At 43.5% G+C, this 23,542-nt stretch overlaps 1 protein-coding gene across 14 annotated transcripts in view; it reads right to left on the bottom strand.

Moving 5' to 3' along the window:
• The window catches only part of RNF112 (ring finger protein 112), a 64,500-nt gene that overhangs the window by 31,532 nt on the left and 9,426 nt on the right, over window positions 1–23,542 (bottom strand). For all 14 annotated transcript variants that reach the window (XM_058428562.1, XM_058428564.1, XM_058428563.1 and 11 more), the window contains one exon: window positions 19,945–20,104. The gene's annotated coding sequence lies outside the window, so the exon portion shown is untranslated. The remainder of the gene's footprint in view (window positions 1–19,944; window positions 20,105–23,542) is intronic.

Genomic DNA, 23,542 nt, shown 5'->3' on the forward strand with positions numbered 1-23,542 from the left:
CATGCTCAAGAATGTAGAAGATGAGGAGATAAATAGAAAATATTTTTAAAGAAACAGATGGAATTAACAGCAGAGTAGGTATTTGTATTAGTTCATTCTCACATTGCTATAAACAACTACCTAAGACTGGGTAATTTATAAAGAACAGAGGTTTAGGCCAAGTGCAGTGGTTCATGCCTGTGATTCTAACACTTCGGGAGGCCGAGGTGAGTGGATCACCTGAGGTCAGGAGTCAAGACCAGTCTGGCCAACATGGTGAAACTCCATCTCTACTAAAAATACAAAAATTAGCCGGGCGTGGTGGCAGATGCCTGTAATCCCAGCTACTCGGGAGGCTGAGGCAGGAGAATCACTTGAACCCAGAGGCAGAGGTTGCAGTGAGCTGAGATCACTCCAGTCCACTCCAGCCTGGGCGACAAGAGCAAAATTCCATCTCAAAAAAAGAAAAGAAAAGAGGTTTAATTGACTCACAGTTCCACAGACTGTACAGGAAGCATGTCTGGGGAGGCCTCAGGAAACTTACAATCATGGCAAAAGGTGAAGGGAAAGCAGGCACTCCTACATGGTGGGAGCAGAAGGAAGAGCACGAAGCAGAAGGTGCCACACACTTTGAAACAACCAGATCTCATGAGAACTCACTATCACGTGAACAGCAAGAGGGAGTCTGCCACCATAACCCAATCACTTCCTCTCAGGCCCCTCCTCCAACATTGGGGAGTACAATTCAACATGAGATTTGGGCAAGGACACAAATGTAAACCATATTATTCTGTCCCTGGCCCCTCCCAAATCTCACGTCCTTCTCATATTTCAAAATACAATCATGCCTTCCCAACAGTCCCCCAAAGTCTTAACTCATTCCAGCATTAACTCAAAAGTCCACAATCCAAAGTCTCATCTGAGATAAAGCAAGTTCTTCTGCCTATGAGCCTGTAAAATCAAAACAAGTTAGTTACTTCCAAGATACGGTGGGGGTACAGGCATTGGCTAAATACTCTCTCCCATTCTAAATGGGAGAAATTGGCCAAAACAAAGGGGCTACAGGCCCCATGCAAGTCTGAAACCCAACAGGGCAGTCATTAAATCTTAAAGCTCCAAAACAATCTCCTTTGACTCCATGTCTCATATTCAGGGAACACCGATGCAAAAGGTGGGCTCCCATGGCCTTGGGCATCTCTACTCCTGTAGCTCTGCAGGGTACAGCCCCCTCAGCTGCTTTCATGGGCTGGAGTTGAGTACCTGTGGCACTCCAGGTGCATAGTGGAAGCTGATGGTAAATCTACCATTCTGGGGAGTGGCCCTCTTCTCACAGCTCCACTAAGCAGTGCCCCAGTGGGGACTTTGTGTGTGGTGGCTCCAACCCCACATTTCCCCTCCATATTGCCCTAGTAGAGGTCCTCTATCAGGGCTCCTTCCCTGAAGCAGATTTCTTCCTGGACATCCAGGCATTTCCATATATCTTCTCTGAAATCTAGGCAGAGGCTCCCAAGCCTCCACCCTTCCTCTCTGTGTACCCACCAGCTTAACACCTCATGGAAGCTGCTAAGGCTTATTATGGCTTGCACCCTCTGGAGCAGTGGCCTGAGATGTATCTGGGTCCCTTTTAGCCATGGCTGGAGCTGGAGTAGCTGGGATGCAGGGAAGAGTGTCCCTTTTAGCCATGGCTGGAGCTGGAGTAGCTGGGATGCAGGGAACAGTGTCCCTAAGTTATGTAGGGCAGTTGAGCCCTGGGTCTGGCCCAGGAAATTCTTCCCTTCTAGGCCTCCATGCCTGTGATGGATGAGACTGTCAACGAAAGTCTCCGAAATCCCTTCCAGGCATTTTCCCCATTGTCTTGGCTATTAGTGTGGCTCCTCTTATGCAAATTTCTGTAGCTGGGTTGAATTCCTCCCTGAAAATGGGTTTTTATTTTCTACCACATGGCTGGGCTGAAAACTTTCCAATCTTTTACACTCTGCTTCCCTCTTAAAGATAAGTTCCAGTTCCAGCTCATTTATTTGCTCACAAATATAAGCATAGGCTGCTAGAAGTAGCCAGGCCAAGTCTTGAATGTTTTGCAGCTTAGAAATTTCTTCTGCCAGATACCCTATATCAACACTCAAGTTCAAAGTTCCACAGATCTCTAGGGGAGGGGCACAATGCCTCCAACCTCTTTGCTGACACATAACAAAAGTGATATTTGCTTCAGTTCCCAATAAGTTCCTCATCTCCATCTGAGACCACCTCAGCCTGGACTTCATTAACCATATCACTATTGGCATTTTGGTCACAACAATTTAACAAGTCTCTAGGAAGTTCCAAACTTTCCTTTATCTTCCTGTCTTCTTCTGAGATCTCCAAATTGTTCCAACCTCTACCCGTTACCCATTTCCAAAGTCACTTCCACATTTTCAGGTATCTTTATAGCAATACTTCACTCCCAGTATCAATTTTCTGTATTTGTCCATTCTCACATTGCTATAAAGAACTACCTGAAACTGGGTAATTCATAAAGAAAGGAGGTTTAATTGACTCACAGTTTCACAGGCTGTGCAGGAAGCATGGCTGGGGAAGCCTCAGAATACTTACAATCATGGCAGAAAGCAAAGGGGAAGCAGGTGCATCTTACATGGCTGGGGCAGGAGGAAAAGTGTGAAGGGGAAGGTGCTACACACTTTGAAACAACCATATCTCATGAGAACTCACTATCACAAGAACAGCAAGAGGGAAGTCCACCCCCATGATCCAATCACCTGCCACCAGACCCCTCTTCCAACATTGGGGATTACAACTTGACGTGAGATTTGGGCAGGGACACAAATCCAAACCATAAAAGTATTAAAGAAAAAAGACCAGAGAAGAAAAGATCAGAGAAAGAATGAAGTACAGATGGAAAAAATAATCAAGGATTTTTGTGATAATATCAAGTAATCTGATGTACATGACATTGGAATTTTAGAATGAGAAAGTATAAAGAAAAATATGAAGAATAATCTTATGAAATTTTCCAAAATTGTTGAAAATTATAAACCAACAGATCCAAGAATCTCAATAAACCTTAAACACAGGAAACATAAAGAAATACACACCATTATGTTTTTTGTATTTTATAATGATAAAAAAGTAAAAAAGAAAAAACCACATCACTGTACATCATATCAGAATTCCTTTAAATATAAATGGTCTAAAGACTGTGAACAAAAGCAGATATCATCAGAATGAATAAGAAAAGCAAGATGTAAAATATGCTGTCTATAAGAAACAAGAAATCAAGTTTAAATTTAAAGACACAGGTAGTTAAGAGTAACAAAATGAAAAAAAGATATGCCACAAAGTCACTAAATAAAACAAACATGGAATAGCCATATTAATATCAGACAAAGTAAACTTCAAAAGGACTATGACCTATATTAAAGAGAAAAATTTCGTAATGCTACATGCAAAAGGAAGATACGACATTCTTAAATGTCTATACAACTAAATAACATAATTTCAAAATACACGAAGCAAACCTGATAGAACTACAAGGAGAAACAGACAAATCCACAATTATAGTAACAGATTTCAACATTCCTCTCTCAGTAATTGATGACCAAGTAGATATAAAACCCAGGGGAGATACTTAAGACTTGGCAGTGCTATTACTCTCATTGACATAATTAATATTTTTAAGACTCCACCCAACAGCAATTAGAATTCTTTTTAACTGTTCCTTCTTTTCCGTGGTTCCCATACATATAGACCCTCCGAATGAGGAACAATTTTCAGAGAAAAAATATTCTTATTTTCTCCTAATTCTCCTAAAAAAATCCACTTGGGAGAGACCTGCTGCAAAACTTAAAGGCAACCATATTCTGTACTTAGATGAAGTGTTTGTCAAGCTCCCTGAAAAAGAGAATCAAAGGACCCTGACTTGTTTACTCTGTGCCTTCTGGAAGAAAAAAGTGATGAGAGAGAGTGGCAATCTCACACCATGCTGAAAAGCCCCCCCAGCTAACTCAGATTCATGCGTCCCTTTGGGCCCTGAGGAATGATACTGCTGGTTTAATTCTAGATATAAAACCAATAAAAATGGTTTACCTAAAGGATATACCACAATAGCCATATGTGAAACAATATCCTTTGTCCTGAGCTTGGTTTGAGAGAATCAAACCCATTATAAAAGAATTAGAAAAACAAGGGATACTTCTATAAAAGGTAGCCTCACCTTGTCATACTCCCATACTTCCAGTAAGCAAGGAAAGTAAATTTGGTAAAGATGGTTGACCACCATGTAGATTTGTACAAGATCTTTAAGAAGTAAATGAATTTGTAGTTCCTAATCCTGCAACTATTTTGACTTTGTTTCTGTTGTCTGTAACGTGTTCTGCTTTTACTTCCTGTTCCTGTGGGTAACGAGTCCAAACCCTTGTTTGCTTTTACCTACAAAAGAGTTCAGTACTTAACTTAGTAAAGAATTTCTCGCCGGGCACGGTGGCTCAAGCCTGTAATCCCAGCACTTTGGGAGGCCGAGGCGGGCGGATCACGAGGTCAGGAGATCGAGACCATCCTGGCTAACACGGTGAAACCCCGTCTCTACTAAAAATACAAAAAATTAGCCAGGCGTGTTGGCAGGCGCCTGTAGTCCCAGCTACTCGGGAGGCTGAGGCAGGAGAATGGCGTGAACCCGGGAGGCAGAGCTTGCAGTGAGCCGAGATCGCGCCACTGCACTCCAGCCTGGGCGACAGAGCAAGACTCCGTCTCAGAAAAAAAAAAAAAAAGAATTTCTCAAGGATTTCAGGACTCTCCTACTATTTTCTCTAGCAACTTACAGGAAATGTTAGGGAAATTTGTCCCACCAGAGAAATTTATAATTATCCTGTCAACGAAAAGAGTCAAACTCTATAAAATATTTGAAGAGATTTATTCTGAGCCAAACATGAGGACCCTACATGTGACATAGCTCTAGGAGATCCTAAGAACATGTACCCAAGGTGATTGGGCCATAGCTTGGTTTCATACATTCTAGGGAGACATAAGACAACAATCAATACATGTAAGATGGCTGGGCATGGTGGCTCACGCCTGTAATCCCAGCACTTTGGGAGGCCGAGGCGGGTGGATCAAAAGGTCAGGAGTTCAAGACCAGCTTGACCAACATGGTGAAACCCCATCTCTACTAAAAATACAAAAATTATCCAGCCGTGGTGGCACGCAGCTGTAATCCCAGCTATTCAGGAGGCTGAGGCAGGAGAATTGCTTGAACCCAGGAAGCAGAGGTTACGGTGAGCCGAGATTGCGCCACTGCACTCCAGCCTGGGTGACAGAGCAAGACTCTGTCTCAAAATAATAATAATACATGTAACATATACATTGATTTGGTCCGAAAGGTGAGACAACTCAAAGAGGGGGCTTCCAGGTCATAGGTGGATTCAGAGATTTTCTAATTGGCAACTGGTTGAAAGAGTTATTATCTAAAGACATAGAATCCATAGAAGGGAATATCTGGGTTAAGATAAGGGGTTTGGGAAATCAAGGTTCTTATTATGCAGATGATGCCTTCAGGTAGCAGACTTCAGAGAGGATAGATTGTACATTTTTTTTTATCAGATTTAGAAAGGTGCCAGACTCTTAGTTAATTCTCTCCTGCATCAGGAAAAATACCTGGAAAGGGAAGGGGATTCTCTACTGAATGTAGATTTTCTCCACAAGATAGAGCTGTGCAGGGCTATTTCAAAATATGTCAAAGAAATATATTTTGGGGTAAAATATTTCTATTTCTTTTGGGGCCTGCTATCTGTCATGTTGGTATCTTATTGCTACAAAGAGTCTATTTAAATCCAAAAATTAACCAGGATGGTGGCATGCACCTGTAATCCCAGCTACTCAGGAGGCTGAGATGGGAGAATCACTTGAACCTGGGAGGCAGATGGAGGTTGCAGTGAGCCAAGACTGTGCCACTGCACTCCAGCCTCGGGGACAGAGTGAGACTCTGTCTCAAAAAAAGAAAAAAAGAGTCTATTTCATCAGTGTTAAGGTCTCTTGTTTTAACATTAATGGTAGTCAGTTGCACCTGAGTTCCAAGGGAGGAAGGTATAATGAGGCATATCAAACCACCCATTCCCATCATGGCCCGAAGTAGTGTTTCAGTTTATTTTGGAATCCCCTTGGCCAAGAAGAGGGGTCCATTCAGTTGGTTAAGGGGTTTAGAATTTTATTTTTGGTTTACAATCCAGTATGTAGATGATTTGCTGATAGCCTAAGAAACTAAAGAGCAATGCCAAACTGATACTTTTGGCTTTGTTAGAATTCCTCACTTCAGAGGGCCTTAAGGCCTTACTAGACAAATTGTAATATTGCCAAACTGAGGTAAAATATTTAGGACATTTGTCAACGAAGAACACAAAAGTGTTATAATCTAGGAGTTAGCTAATTTTTCAGATGAAATGGTCTACAACAGGAAAAATAACTTAAAGACAACTTTAGAGACGAGTAGGATATTTTCCACAGTGGACTCCAAGGTCAAAAGACAAAACTACAACAAATTTAAAGATCTCAATTGACTTTATTATGAGTCTAGAATTCAGCAACACTCCATTCCAGAAAACAGAATAAGTGTTCCCACGAGCTGAGCAGAAGGGGTTGGCTTTACAGACAGAAGGGATGAAGAAAGCAGAAGCAAAGAACAAAGAGCATATCCCTGGTTTCAAAGCTACTTTTCTGGTAAGGTGGGCACAGGGATACGGAACAATAGAGAATAACTGACTAGGTTATTCTCAGGTTGCTTCAGGCTGCTGCTTTTGTGTAAGGATTAAAGCAGAGAGAATTCATTATCATGCTGCTTAAAAATGGAAACTGGCCTGTTTGGGAAATCTCTCTCCTGTCAGATAACAACTTAGTTTTGGTTTTGTAACCTGGAACTTTAGCATAGGTGACTCTATTTTGATTTTTAGTCAGGTCCTTTGGGGCCTAGTGCAGGAGCTTCATCCAAAACAATGACCTCCCATGATTTACTTTACTTAACACCAGCTTTTACAGGGCAGGCAAAAACCTCTGATGGAGCATTACATGACAATATTCCAGAATCTCTGAGTTAATCCTTAGAACCTGAAAAGGCTTTTTCATTTTGTTTTGTTTTCGAGACAGAATCTTGCTCTGTGGCCCAGGCTGGAGTGCAGTGGCATAATCTCCACTTACTGCAACGTCCTCCTCCTGAGTTCAAGTGGTTCTCATGTCTCAGCCATCTAAATAGCTGGGACTACAGGCACAGGTCACCACAGTTGGCTAATTTTTGTATTTTTAGTAGAGACGAGGTTTCACCATGTTGGCCAGAATGGTCTTAAACTCCTGGCCTCAAGTGATCCGCCCACCTCAGCCTCCCAAAGTGCTGGGATTATAGGCATGAGCCACCGTGCCTAGCCTGAAGAGCCTTTTGAACAACTGAAATTGGCTATAGTCTCTCTCCATGCTTCAAGAATTCCAAATTTTGAAAAAGCTTTCCAAGTGATTTGCCATGAAAGGCACTGCTGGTAGTGGTCCTGAACCAAATCAAGGGTCTGGCAGCTTACTCTCATGGCCCAATAATAAGATGCAGATGAACTGGGAAAGAAGAGGGTTTATTTCTGTATCGGGTACAGGGAAAAGGTTGGGAAAATATCACCAAACCAACCCAAAACTGCAAAGTTTTCTAGAGCTTATATACCTTCTAAGTTACATATGTCTGGGTGTAAGTGTGCATTTATCTAAATACATAAGTGATTAATTTCTAATCTATAACTAAGGTCTGAGTCATGAAGACCTTATTCTAGAGCCTCAGTAAATTTACTTAATCTAAATGGGTCCAGGTGTCAGGCGTGATTACCCTTATTTTGTCTCCTGCTAAATCATGGAGGTTTGGGAGATCCTTCAGACCCCCAATAAAACTTGTTTAATCTGGCCGGACGCGGTGGCTCACATCTATAATCCCAGCACTTTGGGAGGCCGAGGCAGGTGGATCACCTGAGGTCTGGAGTTCAAAACTAGCCTGGCCAACATGGTGAAACCCCATCTCTACTAAAAATACAAAAAATTAGCTGGGCATGGTGGCCAGTGCCTGTAATCCCAGCTACTTGGGTGGCTGAGGCAGGAGAATCACTTGAACTCGGGAAGTGGAGGTTGCAGTGAGCCGAGATCGTGCCATTGCACTCCAGCCTAGGTAACAAGAGCAAAACTCTGTCTCAAAAAAAACCAAAAACAAAACAAAAAACCCAACTTGTTTAATCTTGGCCGGGCAAGGCAGTTCACTGTAAGCCCGGCACTTTGGGAGGCGGAGGTGGGTGGATCATCTGAGGTCAGGAGTTTGTGACCAGCCTGGCCAATATAGTGAAACCCCATCTCTACTAAAAATACAAAACTTAGCTGGGAGTGGTGGCACGTGCCTATAGTCCCAGCTACTCAGGAAGCTGAGGCAAGAGAATCGCTTGAACCCAGGAGGTGGAGGGTGCAGTGAGCTGAGATTGTGCCACTGCACTCCAGCCTGGGTAACACAGTGAGACTCCATTTAAAAAATAAAAAATAAAACTTGTTTAATTCTAAACAGGTCCTGTTAAGAATTCCTTCATCATCTTGTCATGCTTCAAGGCCCAGAAAAGGCCTAGGCAAGACTCTTGGTGGGCTTCTGTTACATTCCAGCCTTTATAGGGGCACTGGGTCTTTCAGCTTTTAATATTTAACCTAACCACTCAGTGCCGAAGCACTTGGCATGGAGACCTGCCTGTTCAGCTGTTAGTGAGACCTGGCCTGTCACAGTAGAATTTAATTCAAAAATTGGTATTAGACGACAGACCAGTAGCATATTTCTCAGTTGTTCTGGTGACTGGATGCCTTCGAACTATGGCAGGAGCTGCCACGCTTATTATAGGGGCTGAAGCCCTTACCTTGGGTCTTAATAAGAGATGAAAAAAACAAACTGCTTTTCCTACTCACACCACTCAACACAACACTTCACTTCTGACACCAGATGTGTGTGGGCTTGTCCTCACACACTAAGCAATTCTGCAGTGGATACCAAATGGGAGTCCTCCCATTCAATTCAGTTCTGACACTGTCTACCTGGGCATAGTGTCAGATCCCACAGGTTAAGGCTTAGCTCTATTTTCACAAGACTGGCCTATTTTCAGACAGCAATTGCAAGTAGTAGGTTGTCACCTATGCGTCTAACTGAGCAGCTATAAATTGGGGTTCCAACAACCCCATTCTAATTTGTTAGGAAGATTCACAGAACTCAAGGAAACATTTACTTATGTTTACCAGCTTATTATATTAGTAAGGAATATTATAAAGGATGCGGATGAATAGCCAGGTGGAAGTGATCCATACGGCAAGTATGGAAGGGAAGGGGCAATAAGCTTCCATGTCCTGTCCTGCAGCACACCCCCATGGCATCCTGTAGGCATGCCACCCTACAGGCAGCTCCATCTATTCAGAAATTCAGAAGCTCTCTGAACCCCATCTTTTTGAAATGTTCTGGAGGCCTATTATGTAGGCATGACTGATCAATCATTGGCCATTGGTAATCAACTCAAGCTTCAGGCCCTCTCCAGTGTTAGCAGGTGGGGCTGAAAGTGCCAAGCCTCTAATTGTATGGTTGGTTTCCCTGACAACTAGCCCCATCCTAAGGCTATCTGGGAACCCCCAGCCACTAATCATCTCACTAGCATACAAAAAGACACTTATCACTCCAGACATCCCAAGAGTTTAGGATCTGGTATGCCAGGAACCAGGAACAAAAACCAAAATTACAATATCAAAGCATCTGAAGGAAATCAAATGATTTTACCCTAAAATACATTTCCTCGACATAGCTCAAGGCAGATATTCAGAAGGGTTGGAAATACAAAAATAACTAAAAAGCTGCCTTTTGTGGGGGAGATTTGCATCTGTAGAGAAATCTGCACTGATGAAGCCAGGCTGTCTCTGAGGCCTTCCCTCATCCCGATCTGGGAAAGATTAACCGAGAGTCTGACACCTTTAAAGTCTAACGGAAACATTCACCACCTATGCTCTCTGAGTGTTGCTACCTGTGAGGCCTCATCTACATAACAAGACCCTCTTTGCTAGCCAGGCCTCCTCTTCTTCCCCTCCATAACCTGTGTTGCTGCCATAGACTGATCTAACACTGTAATCTGGTTTTGGCCATGCTGTGAGCCTCCACTGTTAATGTAACCTGAAGATAGTACATAAGCTTCGGAACCCCACTGGGGAGTGGGAGTAATCACTCTGCGATTTTCCTTCTGTGCATATTAGTACATTTCTATGTCATTTCTCCTATTAATTTACCTATTGTGAGTTGATTTTTCAGCAGAATTTTCCCTTGCCCCCTACAGTTTTGGTGCTGTGAGCAGGATACTGTTGACAGAAAGGTTACATAACAGGCTCTATAACTTGAAGAAATTTAAAGTTAGTTTTATCCCGAGTGAAGCTGGAGGACTAATTCTCTGGGAAATACAGACTCAGAACAAACCAAAAATGTCTCCCCAAGTGGGCTACACAAGATAGTATTTATACATTCTGTTACATGGAAATGGAGAAGCAAAGGTGACATTCCTACAATTCTGATTGGTGCTCAGTGACGTTGTACGTAAGATAAAGCAAATACGTGGTTAACATATATAGGATGTGAAAATAAGTAATTCAAAATCTAAGCTTTTGGAACCTTAAAATATTTTGAGCCTTAAGGGAATGTGATTATGGGACCTGAGTCACATAAACTGGCAGCTGTAACCTAGGAAGCTGTAACTTTTGTTTCCCCGATTATACATTAGTCTTTTTTCTTACCTAAATTATTTTGTAAAATGTTGTAAATGAATGAAGGATGCCAGGGAAGACCCCTTCCCTCTCAACTATTGATCTTCATCATAGATTAACTTCCCTCTTTCCTCTCTCACACAAAGATTTCATGAGGATCACATTGTCTAAAATGGAATTTTGAATACACTTTTTCTGTATTTAACATCTAACAATGGAAAGGAAGTGAAAACATGCTGCAGCTAATTAAACTGTAACTAATAAACCAGCCCTGTGTATGTTATAATCCTACTAGATTTTTTTTGTTTTCTGCCAATATAAGTGAGACCTTGTCTTTTTTTTTTTTTTTTTTGAGATGGAGTCTCGCTCTGTTGCCCAGGCTGCAGTGCAGTGGTGCGATCTCGGCTCACTGCAACCTCCACCTCCCAGGTTCAAGCGATTCCCCTGCCTCAGCCTCCTGAGTAGCTGGGACTACAGGCGTGTACGCCAGCATGCCCGGCTAATTTTTTGTATTTTAGTAGAGATGGGGTTTCACCATGTTGACCAGGATGGTCTCGATCTCCCGACCTTGTGATCTGCCTGCCTTGGCCTCCCAAAGTGCTGGGATTACAGACGTGAGCCACCGCACCCGGCCGAGACCTTAACTTTTAATTTTGGAGCACTGGAGTCTGTGTTTTCTGGATGGCAATTGCCAGTTTTTCACTTGAATAAACTCTTTAAAACTGGATGCTGATCCTTTCAATTATTTCAGGTTGACAAGGGTAAAAGGTTAACGAGCATGTAGGCATCTTAGGGGATGATTGATTCTATACTGTCTTTGTGCTTCGTGGGATAGGCAAGGTTGTAATCAATAATTCAGTGAAGTTTTTTTTTTTTTTTTTTTTTTTGAGACGGAGTCTCGCTCTATTGCCCAGGCTGGAGTGCAATGGCGCAATCTCGGCTCACTGCAAGCTCCGCCTCCCGGGTTCACGCCATTCTTCCGCCTCAGCCTCTCCGAGTAGCTGGGACTACAGGCGCCCGCCACCACGCCCGGCTAATTTTTTGTATTTTTTTAGTAGAGACAGGATTTCACTGTGGTCTCGATCTCCTGACCTCGTGATCCGCCCGCCTCGGCCTCCCAAAGTGCTGGGATTACAAGCGTGAGCCACCGCGCCCGGCCTCAGTGAAGTATTTGACAAACTCAAGCCTTGCAGGCGAGAGTTCAGCTTTAGTCCATAGGCCCAGTTTCTATTACCCATGTGTCCAACTTGCAGCCATCTTGGGCCACTTTTAAGATTTTCCTTTTTCTGACAAAACCAAAGCTCTGCTCTTCTGAAGCCACAGCTTAGGGAACCCAGGACCTGACCAGCTTGTGGAAGGATAAGACATTCTTACCAGCCAGGCTGCCTGCCTCTCTTTTTGCAGAATCCAGTCAAGCAGAAGGTAAAAGTCACTGTCTCTATTTTCCTCTGTGAAATCTTGATAAATGGGAGAAAAGGATTTGTGTCTAGTCTTGGGTGTAGTGACTCTTGTGTACTTTTTGGTATAAGTATTCATATTGTTTGATCTCCTCCTCAGATGGATCCTTTAAATTAGAAACATTTCTAATTTTTTAAAAAAAGGATTTTAGAGAACCCTTATTCTAAACAATTGCCTTATTTGTATTTATGAGAAAATTAAATTAAAAGAAAGACAGCATAGTGGTGTCATGACTAGATTTAGAAATTCTCTTGAGAAAATTAACAATCAAAAATTTGACCTACCCAGGCATGGTGGCTCATGCCTGTAATCCCAGCATTTGGGAGGCCAAGGCAGGTAGATCACTTGACGCCAGGAGTTCGAGACCAGCCTGGCCAACACTGCGAAACCCTGTCTCTACTAAAAATACAAAAATTAGCTGGGCGCAGTGGTGCGCACCTGTAGTTCCAGCTACTCGGGAGACTGAGGGACGAGAATCACTTGGACCCAGGAGGCAGGTGTTGCAGTGAGCCAAGATGGTGCCACTGCATTCCAGCCTGGGTGACAGAGTGAAACACCATCTAAAAAAAAAAAAAAATTGACCTAAAACAAAGTTAAAATCCTTTGTATGCTCAAACTGCCTGCTTTGGATCCCCTGTAGGATTTACAATGACTGCATTCTATCTTTCAGTTTAGGAGTTAAAATTCCATACTTTAACCACCATAGCCTGGATTCAATGTTCAATTCCCAGTCAGGGAATCAGTCTCATTTGGTTTCACATTTGTGTGACTTTTGACTTTTGGGAGCGACCAATTTTTATTGAGGAGGGTACCTTTGGTAAAAGAGTTCAAAAGCCAGGAGTATTAGCTACTTGTTCTGAATAAAGTCTGATAATAAGAGATTTGCAAATATCTTCCTAAAGAGCTCTATGGTCAGAAGTGGGCTTAATTAAAAGCTGATATTCAAGCTACATACATTTTTTTTAAAGGCCTTTCTGCTTTTTGGATCCTGTTTTGGGGATTTTTTTTTTTCTAGTCAACTGAAACCCCGTGTGTGTGTGTGTGTGTGTGTGTATGTGTGTGTTGTGTTGTGTGTCTTTTATTTTCTTCTTTTTTGAAACCCCTTTTTGAGTTATGTGCTTGGTCTCTCTGTTTGCTTCCTTCCTTGAGAATTGTTCTCCCATTTACTTCTTCTTTTTTTTTTTTTTTTATAGCATCTTGCTCTCTTGTCCAGGCTGGAGTGCAGTGGTGCAACCTCTGCCTCTCTGGTTCAAGCTATTCTCCTGCCTCAGCCTCCCGAGTAACTGGGATTACAGACATGCATCACCACGCCTGGCTAATTTTTGTATTTTTAGTAGAGACGGGGTTTCACCATGTTGGCCAGGCTGGTTTCAAACTCCTGACCTCAGGTGATCTGCCCGCCTCATCCTCCCAAAGTGCTAGGATTACAGGCATGAGCCACTGTGCCCAGCCTCTCCCATTTACTTCTAATCCTCCCTGCTTCTCCTTGTTTTGTCATCTTCAGTGCCACATAAAGGCATCTAGAAGGGACTTCTAATGACTCTGAGACCCTTGAGGAAAACAGAAAAAGTTTCCACTCATCCCCTTTCTAAAATCTTCTGTTTTCCTTGAGAAATTCTTCCTCCAAAGAGTTGCAGGCAGGTTCCCCTCCATCTAAAGCTTTGCTCCCTCTTGCATTGCATTGCATTGCATGATCTCTTTGGCTTTGTAGGGGCAGCAGGGATTACTCTGTGCTATGAGAGAACACAACCTTTGTGTGTGTGAGATAGCTGGCTGGTCACTGATGAGGGCTGCAGTTTTGGAGGTGGCTGACTGCAGCTGTTTGCAAAGGGCTACTCATTTCTTTGGGTGTTTAGATAAAAAATGTGCAGTGTGGACACTTGGAGGCTGTGGAAGCACCACCAAGGCATAGGACTCTCATGAGAATGAGCTCAGAACAGAATGGGCTGATTGGCATTGGGTTGCTCTTACAGTAAGGTGCACTGTGGAAGCACTGTACAAGACTTGGTCCTGGCTGGGCGCAGTGGCTCGTGCCTGTAATCCCAGCACTTTGGGAGGCCGAGGGGGGAGGATCACCTGAGGTCGGGAGTTTGAGACCAGCCTGACCAACATGAAGAAACCCCATCTCTACTAAAAATACAAAATTAGCTGGGCATGGTGGTGCATGCCTCTAATCCCAGCTACTCGGGAGGCTGAGGCAAGAAAATCAGTTGAACCCAGGAGGCGTATGTTGAGGTGATCACACCATTGCACTCCAGCCTGGGCAACAAGAGCGAAACTCCGTTTAAAAAAAAAAAAAAAAAAAAAAAAGACTTGTTTCTATGGAGTGTCCCTCTTTAGGGGGACCTGGGATTCAATGTAAAAATGAGATCCTTGGCCGGGCACGGTGGCTCAAGCCTGTAATCCCAGCACTTTGGGAGGCCGAGGCGGGCGGATCACGAGGTCAGGAGATCGAGACCATCCTGGCTAACACGGTGAAACCCCGTCTCTACTAAAAATACAAAAAAAAAAAAATTAGCCGGGCGTGTTGGCGGGCGCCTGTAGTCCCAGCTACTCAGGAGGCTGAGGCAGGAGAATGGCGTGAACCCGGGAGGCAGAGCTTGCAGTGAGCTGAGATTGCGCCTCTGCCCCCCACCGGGGGGCAGAGGAAAAGCCCCCGTCTCAAAAAAAAAAAAAAAAAAAAAAGACATCCTTGGCTGGGCGCGGTGGCTCACGCCTGTAATCTCAACATTTTGGGAGGCTGAGGCAGGCGGATCACCTGAGGTCAGGAGTTTGAGACCTGCCTGGCCAACATGGTGAAACCCCATCTCAACAAACAATACCAAAATTAGCCAGACATGGTGGCAGGCACCTATAATCCCAGCTACTCAGGAGGCTGAGGCAGGAGAATCACTTGAACTTGGGAGGCATAGGTTGCAGTGAGCCGAGATCAAGCCACTGCACTCCAGCCTAGGTGATAGAGTGAGTGAGACTCCGTCTCAAAAAAAAAAAAAAAGAGATCCTTGATTTTTGGGGATCTAGATGCTCTGCCTTCCAGCTGTGCTTGCTTTTCACATATTTAGTTATTCATTTTATTTTATTTTTTAAATCGAGATGGAGTCTTGCTCTGTCGCTCAGGCTGGAGTGCAATGGTGCAATCTCAGCTCATTGCAACCTTTGCCACCTGGGTTCAAGCGATTCTCATGCCTTAGCCTCCCGAGTAGCTAGGACTACAGGCGTGCATCACCACGCCTGGCTAATTTTTTGTACTGTTTTGTATTTTACAAGTAAAATGGTCCTACTACGATTTGTCTTTGGTAGAAAAGGGGGACTAGAGACAGAAAAACTATGTTTCAGAAGAAAACCACAGTACGCCTGCTATTATTATTGGGCTGAATCCTGAAATCTTTCCAGCTACAAGTCTCCAAACTAGTGTTTTTCCATTTTTCTCCCATTTTCTGACTTGGACTCACTAGAAATTAAAACTGTTTTTCTTGAAGCCCTGCATATTTAAGCTAGACAACTTGATATAAACTGTGGGATAAATCACCAGAACAACTTAATGTAAATAGCCTTCATGCCTGCTGGTGTATGGGCTACTCAGAAAGGTTCCTTGAACACTTGATTTGAACTACAGTCCAGAAAAATCTGTCAAGATGCCACCACAGGCTGGGTGCAGTGGCTCAAGCCTGTAATCCCTGCACTTTAGGAGGCTGAGGCAGGTGGATCACCTGAGGTCAGGAGTTTGAGACCAGCCCCAACAACATGATGAAAACCTGGTCTCTACTAAAGATACCAAAATTAGCCAGGTATAGTGTTGCACACTTATAATCCCAGCTACTCAGGAGGCTGAGGCAGAAGAATTGCTTGAACCTGGGAGGTGGAGGTTGCAGTGAGCCAAGATTGTGCCACTGCACTCCAGACCTATCCCATCTGCAGTGTCACCTCCTAAAACTAGACAAAGCTGTTTAACCAAACTGACTTATTCTCAGTATGAAGAGTGATTTAAAAGAATATGGGAAAATGTATATAATTTGCTCTTTTCTGCTTATCTCAATTTGTTTTTCCCCTCCTTTCTCTATTTCTTATCTAACAACCTCTAACTCAAATCTCTTCAAAGCTATCAACTTGCCTTTTTTTTGTTCTTTGAGACACTGTCTTGCTCTGTCACCCAGGCTGGAGTGCAGAGACACAATCTTGGCTCACTGCAACCTCCACTTCCTAGGCTCAAGCAATCCTCCCACCTCAGCCTCCCAAGTAGTTGGACTACAGGTGCATGCACCACCACGCTTGGCTAATTTTTGTATTTTTTGTAGAGACAGGGTTTCGCCATATTGGCCAGGCTGGTCTCAAAACTCCTGAGCTCAGGAAATCCACCTGCCTTGGCCTCCCAAAGTGTGTGATTACAGGCATAAGCCATTGCACCTGGCTTCAACTTGCCTTTCCATATGTGAAATTTTCTGAAGGTAAAAGTCTCAAAGTGGGGACTGAAGAAAATAAAAATATTTCACCCCAAAATATACTTCCTTTTTTTTTTTTTTTTGAGACAGAGTCTCTCTCTGTTGCCCAGGCTGGAGTGCAGTGGTGCAATCTCGGCCCACTGCAAGCTCTGCCTCCGGGTTCACGCCATTCTCCTACCTCAGCCTCCCAAGTAGCTGGGCCTACAAGCACCCACCACCAAGCCCGGCTTACTTATTTATTTATTTTGTATTTTTAGTAGAGACGGGGTTTCACTGTGTTACCCAGGATGGCCTCGATCTCCTGACCTCGTGATCCACTCGCCTTGGCCTCCCAAAGTGCTGGGATTACAGGCGTGAGCCACCGCGCCCAGCCTATACTTCTTTGATATAGTTTAAGATGGCTATTCAGAAGGGCTGGAAATACAAAAATAACTAAAAAGCTGCCTTTTATGGGGGAGATTTGCATCTGTAGAGAAATCTGCACTGATGCAGCCGGGCCATCTCTGAGGCCTTCCCTCATCCAGATCTGGGAAAGATTAACTGAGAGTCTGACACCTTTAAAGTCTAAAAGAAACATTCACCATCTATTCTCTCTTGAGGGCCGCTACCTGTGAGGCTTCACCTACATAACAAGACCCCCTTTGCTAGCCAGGCCTCCTCTTCTTCCCCTCCATAACTGCCATAATCTGATCTACCACCGTAATCTGGTTTTGGTCATGCTCTGAGCCCCGATTCTTTCTGTAACCTCAAGAGGGTAAGTAAGCTTCTGAATCCCATTGAGGGGTTGGGATAATCACTGCAATTTTCCTTTTGTGCACATTAGTAAGTTTCTATGTTATTCTTCATATTAACCTGCCTTTTGTGAGTTGGTTTTTCAGCAAACATTCAGAGGGTGAAGGGGGAGTTTTCCCTCGGCCCCTAGAGTCATTTGACTTATTTTTATGTCTCCCATACCTTGATAGCTATCTTACCAGTGCATAAGACCCGGCACTTGTAGGTGTGCCATGGGACTAGCTGTGAACCAGCATTATTATCCGATGCCTATATTGTGCTTGGGAGATGCAATCTCCTAAACTCTGCTATCTCAACAGACTTTGATCAAATAGATGGTTGTACAATGTTGATTTAGTCTGGATATTTGTCCTTGCCCAAATCTCAGGTTGAATTGTAATCCCCAGTGTTGGAGGTGGGGCCTGGTGGAAGGTGCTTGGATCCTGGGGCTGGATCCCTCATGGCATGGTGTTGTCTTCCTGATAGTGAGTTCTTGTGAGATCTGGTCACTTAAAAGTGTGTGGTACCTCCCCCCACCCCCCTCCACTGCCCGCAAGGGCCACCACCTGCCTCACTTGCTCTTGCTTTTGCCATGTGATGTGCCTGTTTCCCCTTCGCCTTCTACCATGATTGAAAGCTTCCTGAGTCTTCACCAGAAACCAGGCAGATGCCAGTACCATGCTTCCTGTAAAGCCTGCAGAACCATGAGCCAATTAAACCTCTTCTCTTTATAAATTACCCATTCTCAGGTATTTCTTTATAGAAGCGTAAGAACAGCCTAACACAAATGGTAATAAAAGATGACACTGGGCTCCAATGTGATTTATCTGACTTTTCTGTTAAAAATTCAGCTTTGACGTGTTAAATAAAATTTATAGGATGCAATTAGTCTGGAGTGAGCTTCTGCACTAGGCCGAACAGACCAAACCAAAATAGAGTTCTTCATGCTGAAGTTCCACACCAACAAGCCAAAACTAAATTGTTTATCTGACCTTCCAGGGAATTAGGACACAGAGGGAGAATAGCCAAATCCCCAAACAGGCCAGTTTTAGCCAGCATGATAGGACATCCCCTCTGCTTTAAACTTTGCAGATGCTCCCAATAAACCCATCCTAAATTAAAAATATTACAAATTAAGTCATTTTAAGTTGGGGACCATTGTACAAGGAAAGTCACTTTGAAACCACTTTTTTGTGGTTTTTGTTTTTTTGTTCTCTGTTTCTGCTTTCCACAGATCTTTTCTGCCCATCGAGCCAAACCTCCTCTGTTCAGCTCATCGGAACACGCATTCTGTTTTACAAGAATGAGTTATTGCCCAATTCTTGAGTCACAAAAAAAAGCCAATTAAGATTTTTAAACTTGTGCTTTTTGTCTTTTGACAGATCACATTTGCTGATGGGTCACATACAGGATGCAAACAGCCAACTTAGGCTTCCTATGCTGTGGTAGCTGCTCATGAAACTGTGGGAGCTTATTTTGCCTGTAATCAAATCCGCACAATTCGAGTTAATGAATAGCTTACATTTACTAGGGCTTGGCTCAGGACTTCAAACGAATGGACGTACTGATAGTAAATGTCTGTTTAGTGTCAGTCATGCAACAGGGAAGATTCTGAAAAATAGGAGATTCTTGACTTTGACAGGAAGTAAACTATCTCAGAAAATTAAGAGCTGAGGCCAGGCATGCTGGCTCACACCTGTAACCCTAGCACTTTGGCGACCAAGGTAGGAGGATCACTTGAGCCCATTTCAAGTCTACAGTAAGTCGTGTTCATGCCAATGCACTCCTGCCTGGGCAACAGAGCAAAGAGACCCCGTCTTAAAGAAAAAAAAAAAAAAAAGAAAAGAAAAGCGAAAGAAAAGAAAATTAAGACCTGAGTGTTTAAGAGGCATTACACTGTAGCATTCACATGGGCAAAACAATGCCATTTCTAAAGGAAATAATTTTGCTGAAGAGCTGCGAAGGCCGCTCTTCAAATATGGCAGACCCAAACTTAGAAGTCTCAATTTTTTTTCTTTCTTTTTTTCAGACAGGGTCTTGCTGTGTCGCCCAGGCTGAAGTGCAGTGGTGTGATCTCAGCTCACTGCAACCTCCACCTCCCGGGTCCAAGAGATTCTCCTGCCTCAGCTTCCCAAGTAGCTGGGACCACAGGCATGCGCCACCAAGCCCGGCTAATTTTTGTAGTTTTGGTAGAGATGGGGTTTCGCCATGTTGCCCAGGCTGGTCTCGAACCCCTGGACTCAAGTGATCTGCCTGCCCTCACCTCCCAAAGTGCTGGAATTACAGGTGTGGCCCTCCACGCCCGGCCAGAAGTCCCACTTTTAACACAAGTAACTTTTATTTACTTTCAAAACTATGCATCACAAAAGGAAATTGACAAATGGAATAAGAAAGGGGCTAAAAAAATCTGACTGGACTATGGGAATTAGCTAACAAAATAATATTGTACCGTGGTTCCCATTTGCTTGATTAGTAATGTTGTATCATCAACAAAACCCTCCCCCAGTGAAAAGGGATCTTAAAGGCACTCCACCTCACTATGCCTGCTGAGCAGGTAGCATCATCCAAAACATGTTGATGTGCGGGTTGTTGACAGGATTCTTTTAAGGCCACTCCCCAGGTACATAAAGAAGGTTCTCTTCCACCAGCTTCACCAGGGACCTCACAGCAGCTGGATTCTGTAGAACTAAGGCCTGTGGAAGGCAAAAGATTTTTGTCACGTTATGTTTTCTAGGATGTCCACATAGCCCATAGTCTATTGTGGTTCAGGAATGATGCAAATCATGCTGTCATACTCCCTGTTACCCTCAGTCCTCTGGACAAATAGAGCAGATGAATTGGACTCTAAAACCTCATTTAGAAATCTGCTGGCCTAAAATGGACTCATGCTTTAGTGCTAGCCTTGTTAAAAATGAGAGCAACCCTGCAAGCAAGCACAGTATTGCTCCCTTTGAAATTATGTTTGGCAGGCCTAGGAATTGGGTCTGAGACCATGTCCTGGGCCCAATTTAACTGAATCCTCTCATAATTGTGTTCTGTACTTAAAAGGGCTTCTCTCTTCCCTGGGGACATAAAACCAGAAGGATTCAGAAGGATCTGCCAAAGGAAATCTGCCACCCCATCAACGATCAGGTGATTTCATGTACATAAGGGTGTTCTAGAGGAAAGATGGCTGTCACCACCCTGCGAGGGACCCTTTCACATGTTCTGATACGATTATCAAGGTGAAAGAAAAATCCAGCTGGATTCATGCTTTCGACTGGACTTGGATTCCCACGAGGACTTGAAACTTAAATCTTCTAGAATAAATGATATTGGTACTGAACTCAACTGAAAAGAACTATTTTTGTGAACTTATTATTACTATTATCATAAACAGCCCTGCTGGCCTATTCACAGCAGTGATGATTTCAATTACTTTAAGACTCACAATTTACTAGAAACAAACAAGCTATTTGTAACACTACTTTTCTTTCTGTACTCCCAGTAATGGTCCCCACAATTATTTACTTCCCATCTGCTCTATATTGTGTTTTCAGGATAGATATGGCCCAAATTTGTAAGACCAACAATCTGATTGTCATCAGAGTGAAGGTGGGACCATCTTTTTTTTTTTTTTTTTTTTTTAGACGGGGTTTTGCTCGTCACCCAGGCTGCAGTGCAATGGCACGATCTCGGCTCACTGCAACCTCCACCTCACAGGTTCAAGCGATTCTTCTGCCTCAGCCTCCCAAGTAGCTGGGATTTCAGGCACCCGCCACCATGCCTGGCTAAATTTTTTTTTTTTTTTTTTTTTGAGACGGAGTCTTGCTCTGTCACCCAGGCTAGAGTGCAGTGGCCTGATCTCGGCTCACTGCAACCACCGCCTCCCAGGTTCAAGCGATTCTCCTGCTTCAGCCTCCCGAGTAGCTGGGATTACAGGTGCCTGCCATTGCACCTGGCTAATTTTTGTATTTTTAGTAGAGACAGGGTTTGACCATGTTGGCCAGGATGATCTCAATCTCTTGACCTCACGATCCACCCGCCTCGGCCTCCCAAAGTGCTAGGATTACAGGCATGAATGCCCGGCTAATTTATGTATTTTTTAGTAGAGACAGGGTTTCACCACGTTGGCTAGGCTGGTCTCGAACTCCTGACCTCAGGTGATCCACTTGCCTCGGCCTCCCAAAGTGCATTTTTGGGAACACTAACATAACTAATATGCATCACAATACTCAAGCCCTAAGTTTGACACGAAATGTCTGAGGCTAAGTAGTTTGCATAACCAGAATTGCATCCCCTAGGCTCTCCCATTATGAAATCTGATTATTAAGGGGCTTATTTGAGGCCATACAAGGACAAAAGGAAACATTAAATACAGTCCTTGGAGGAATAGAAATAGACAAGCGTAGCTAATGCTTGTTGATACTGATACTTTCAATAATAAACTTAATGCTTTGAGACAATTACAAAAACACATAATACGATTGCAATGGAAACGGCCAAAAATTCAGAATTGGACTGTTGAGAAGTAACATAATGCCCAAACAAAAATTCACCACAAGGATCTCAGAGGGACTTGGCAATAAAGCAGCTTAGCAATTAGCTAGAAAAAAGCTCTGAGATTTCATCACTCGTTCAGCATGACATACTGCTATCATAATAAAACTATTGATTGGACTGATGTGGAAAATGGCCGATGAGTGGGTTTGTTCTCAAGACTTAATAAGAGCCACGGACATGGCCAGGCATGGTGGCTCACACCTGTAATCCCAGCACTTTGGGAGGCCAAGGTGGGCAGATCACCTGAGGTCGGGAGATCGAGACCAGCCTGACCAACGTGGCGAAACCCCATCTCTACTAAAAGTGCAAAATTAGCTGGGTGTGGTGGTGCATGCCTGTAGTTCCAGCTACTCAGGAGGCTGACGCAGGAGAATTGCTTGAACCCGGGAGGCAAAGGTTGCGGTGAGCCGAGATTATGCCATTGCACTCCAGCCTAGGCAACAAGAGCAAAATTCCATCTCGAAAAAAAAAAAAAAAAGAAAAAGAAAAGAAAAAAGAAAAAGAAAAAGTCTTAAAATTTTAGATAGGTGCTGCAGGTGAGCTACTCCTTAGTCTTAGATTGGGTAAGACTTTGTAAGCAACCACAAAATGATACTCAAATAGTTAACTGCATGAAAGGGCAAGTGATAAAGACAGCACAGCAGTTTGTAACATTAATGTGTGCCGAAGGAGAATTTTTGTACATTGCTAATCAAGTTTGCTTTAACCATTCCCCATTAGTATGATGTGTTTAAAGGTTTTTCCCCAAGGTGCATATTCTACTGACTGTTACATTCATCCCATTGAGATCCTGATCATTGCTTTTACAACAGGCCGAAAGTTTATGTACACCCAAAATTCATATGTTGAAATCCTAACTAACCCCAAGGTGATGGTATCAGGAGGTGGGGTCTTTGGGAGGTGATTAGGTCATAAAGACAGAGAACTCATGAATGGGATTAGTGCCCTTGTAGAAAAGAGCCCAGAGATACCCTTCACTCCTTCCAGCATGTGAGGTGAAAGTGAGAAGATGGAAGTCTATGAGGAAACAGGCCCTCCCTCACCAGACATTAGATCTGCGGGAGCCTTGTTCTTGGAGTTCCAGCCTCCAGAACTATAAGAAATAAATTTTTGTTGTTTATAAGCCAGTCAGTCTATGATGTTTTGTTCTAACAGCCTGATCAGCTTTGCTGTTTTACTGTGGGCTTGCTGAATATTTTAATGGCTGCAAACTGCCCAGAGAAAGGTAAAAAAAAAAAAAAGCAATGGAGATCATTAGTAAATTATAGCGATACTGGCCGGGCGCGGTGGCTCACACCTGTAATCCCAGCACTTTGGGAGGCCAAGGAGGGTGGATCACGAGGTCAGGAGATCGAGACCATCTTGGCTAAAACGGTGAAACCCCGTCTCTACTAAAAATAAAAAAAATTGGCCAGGAGTGCTGGCGGGCACCTGTAGTCCCAGCTACTCGGGAGGCTGAGGCAGGAGAATGGTGTGAACCTGGAAGGCAGAGCTTGCAGTAAGCCCAGATCGTGCCACTGCACTCCAGCCTGGGAGACAGCGAGACTCCATCTCAAAATAAATAAATAAATAAATAAATAAATAAATAA

This window comes from Hylobates moloch, unplaced genomic scaffold (genome assembly GCF_009828535.3).
Source record: "Hylobates moloch isolate HMO894 unplaced genomic scaffold, HMol_V3 SCAFFOLD_15, whole genome shotgun sequence".
NCBI classification, from domain to species: domain Eukaryota; kingdom Metazoa; phylum Chordata; class Mammalia; order Primates; family Hylobatidae; genus Hylobates; species Hylobates moloch.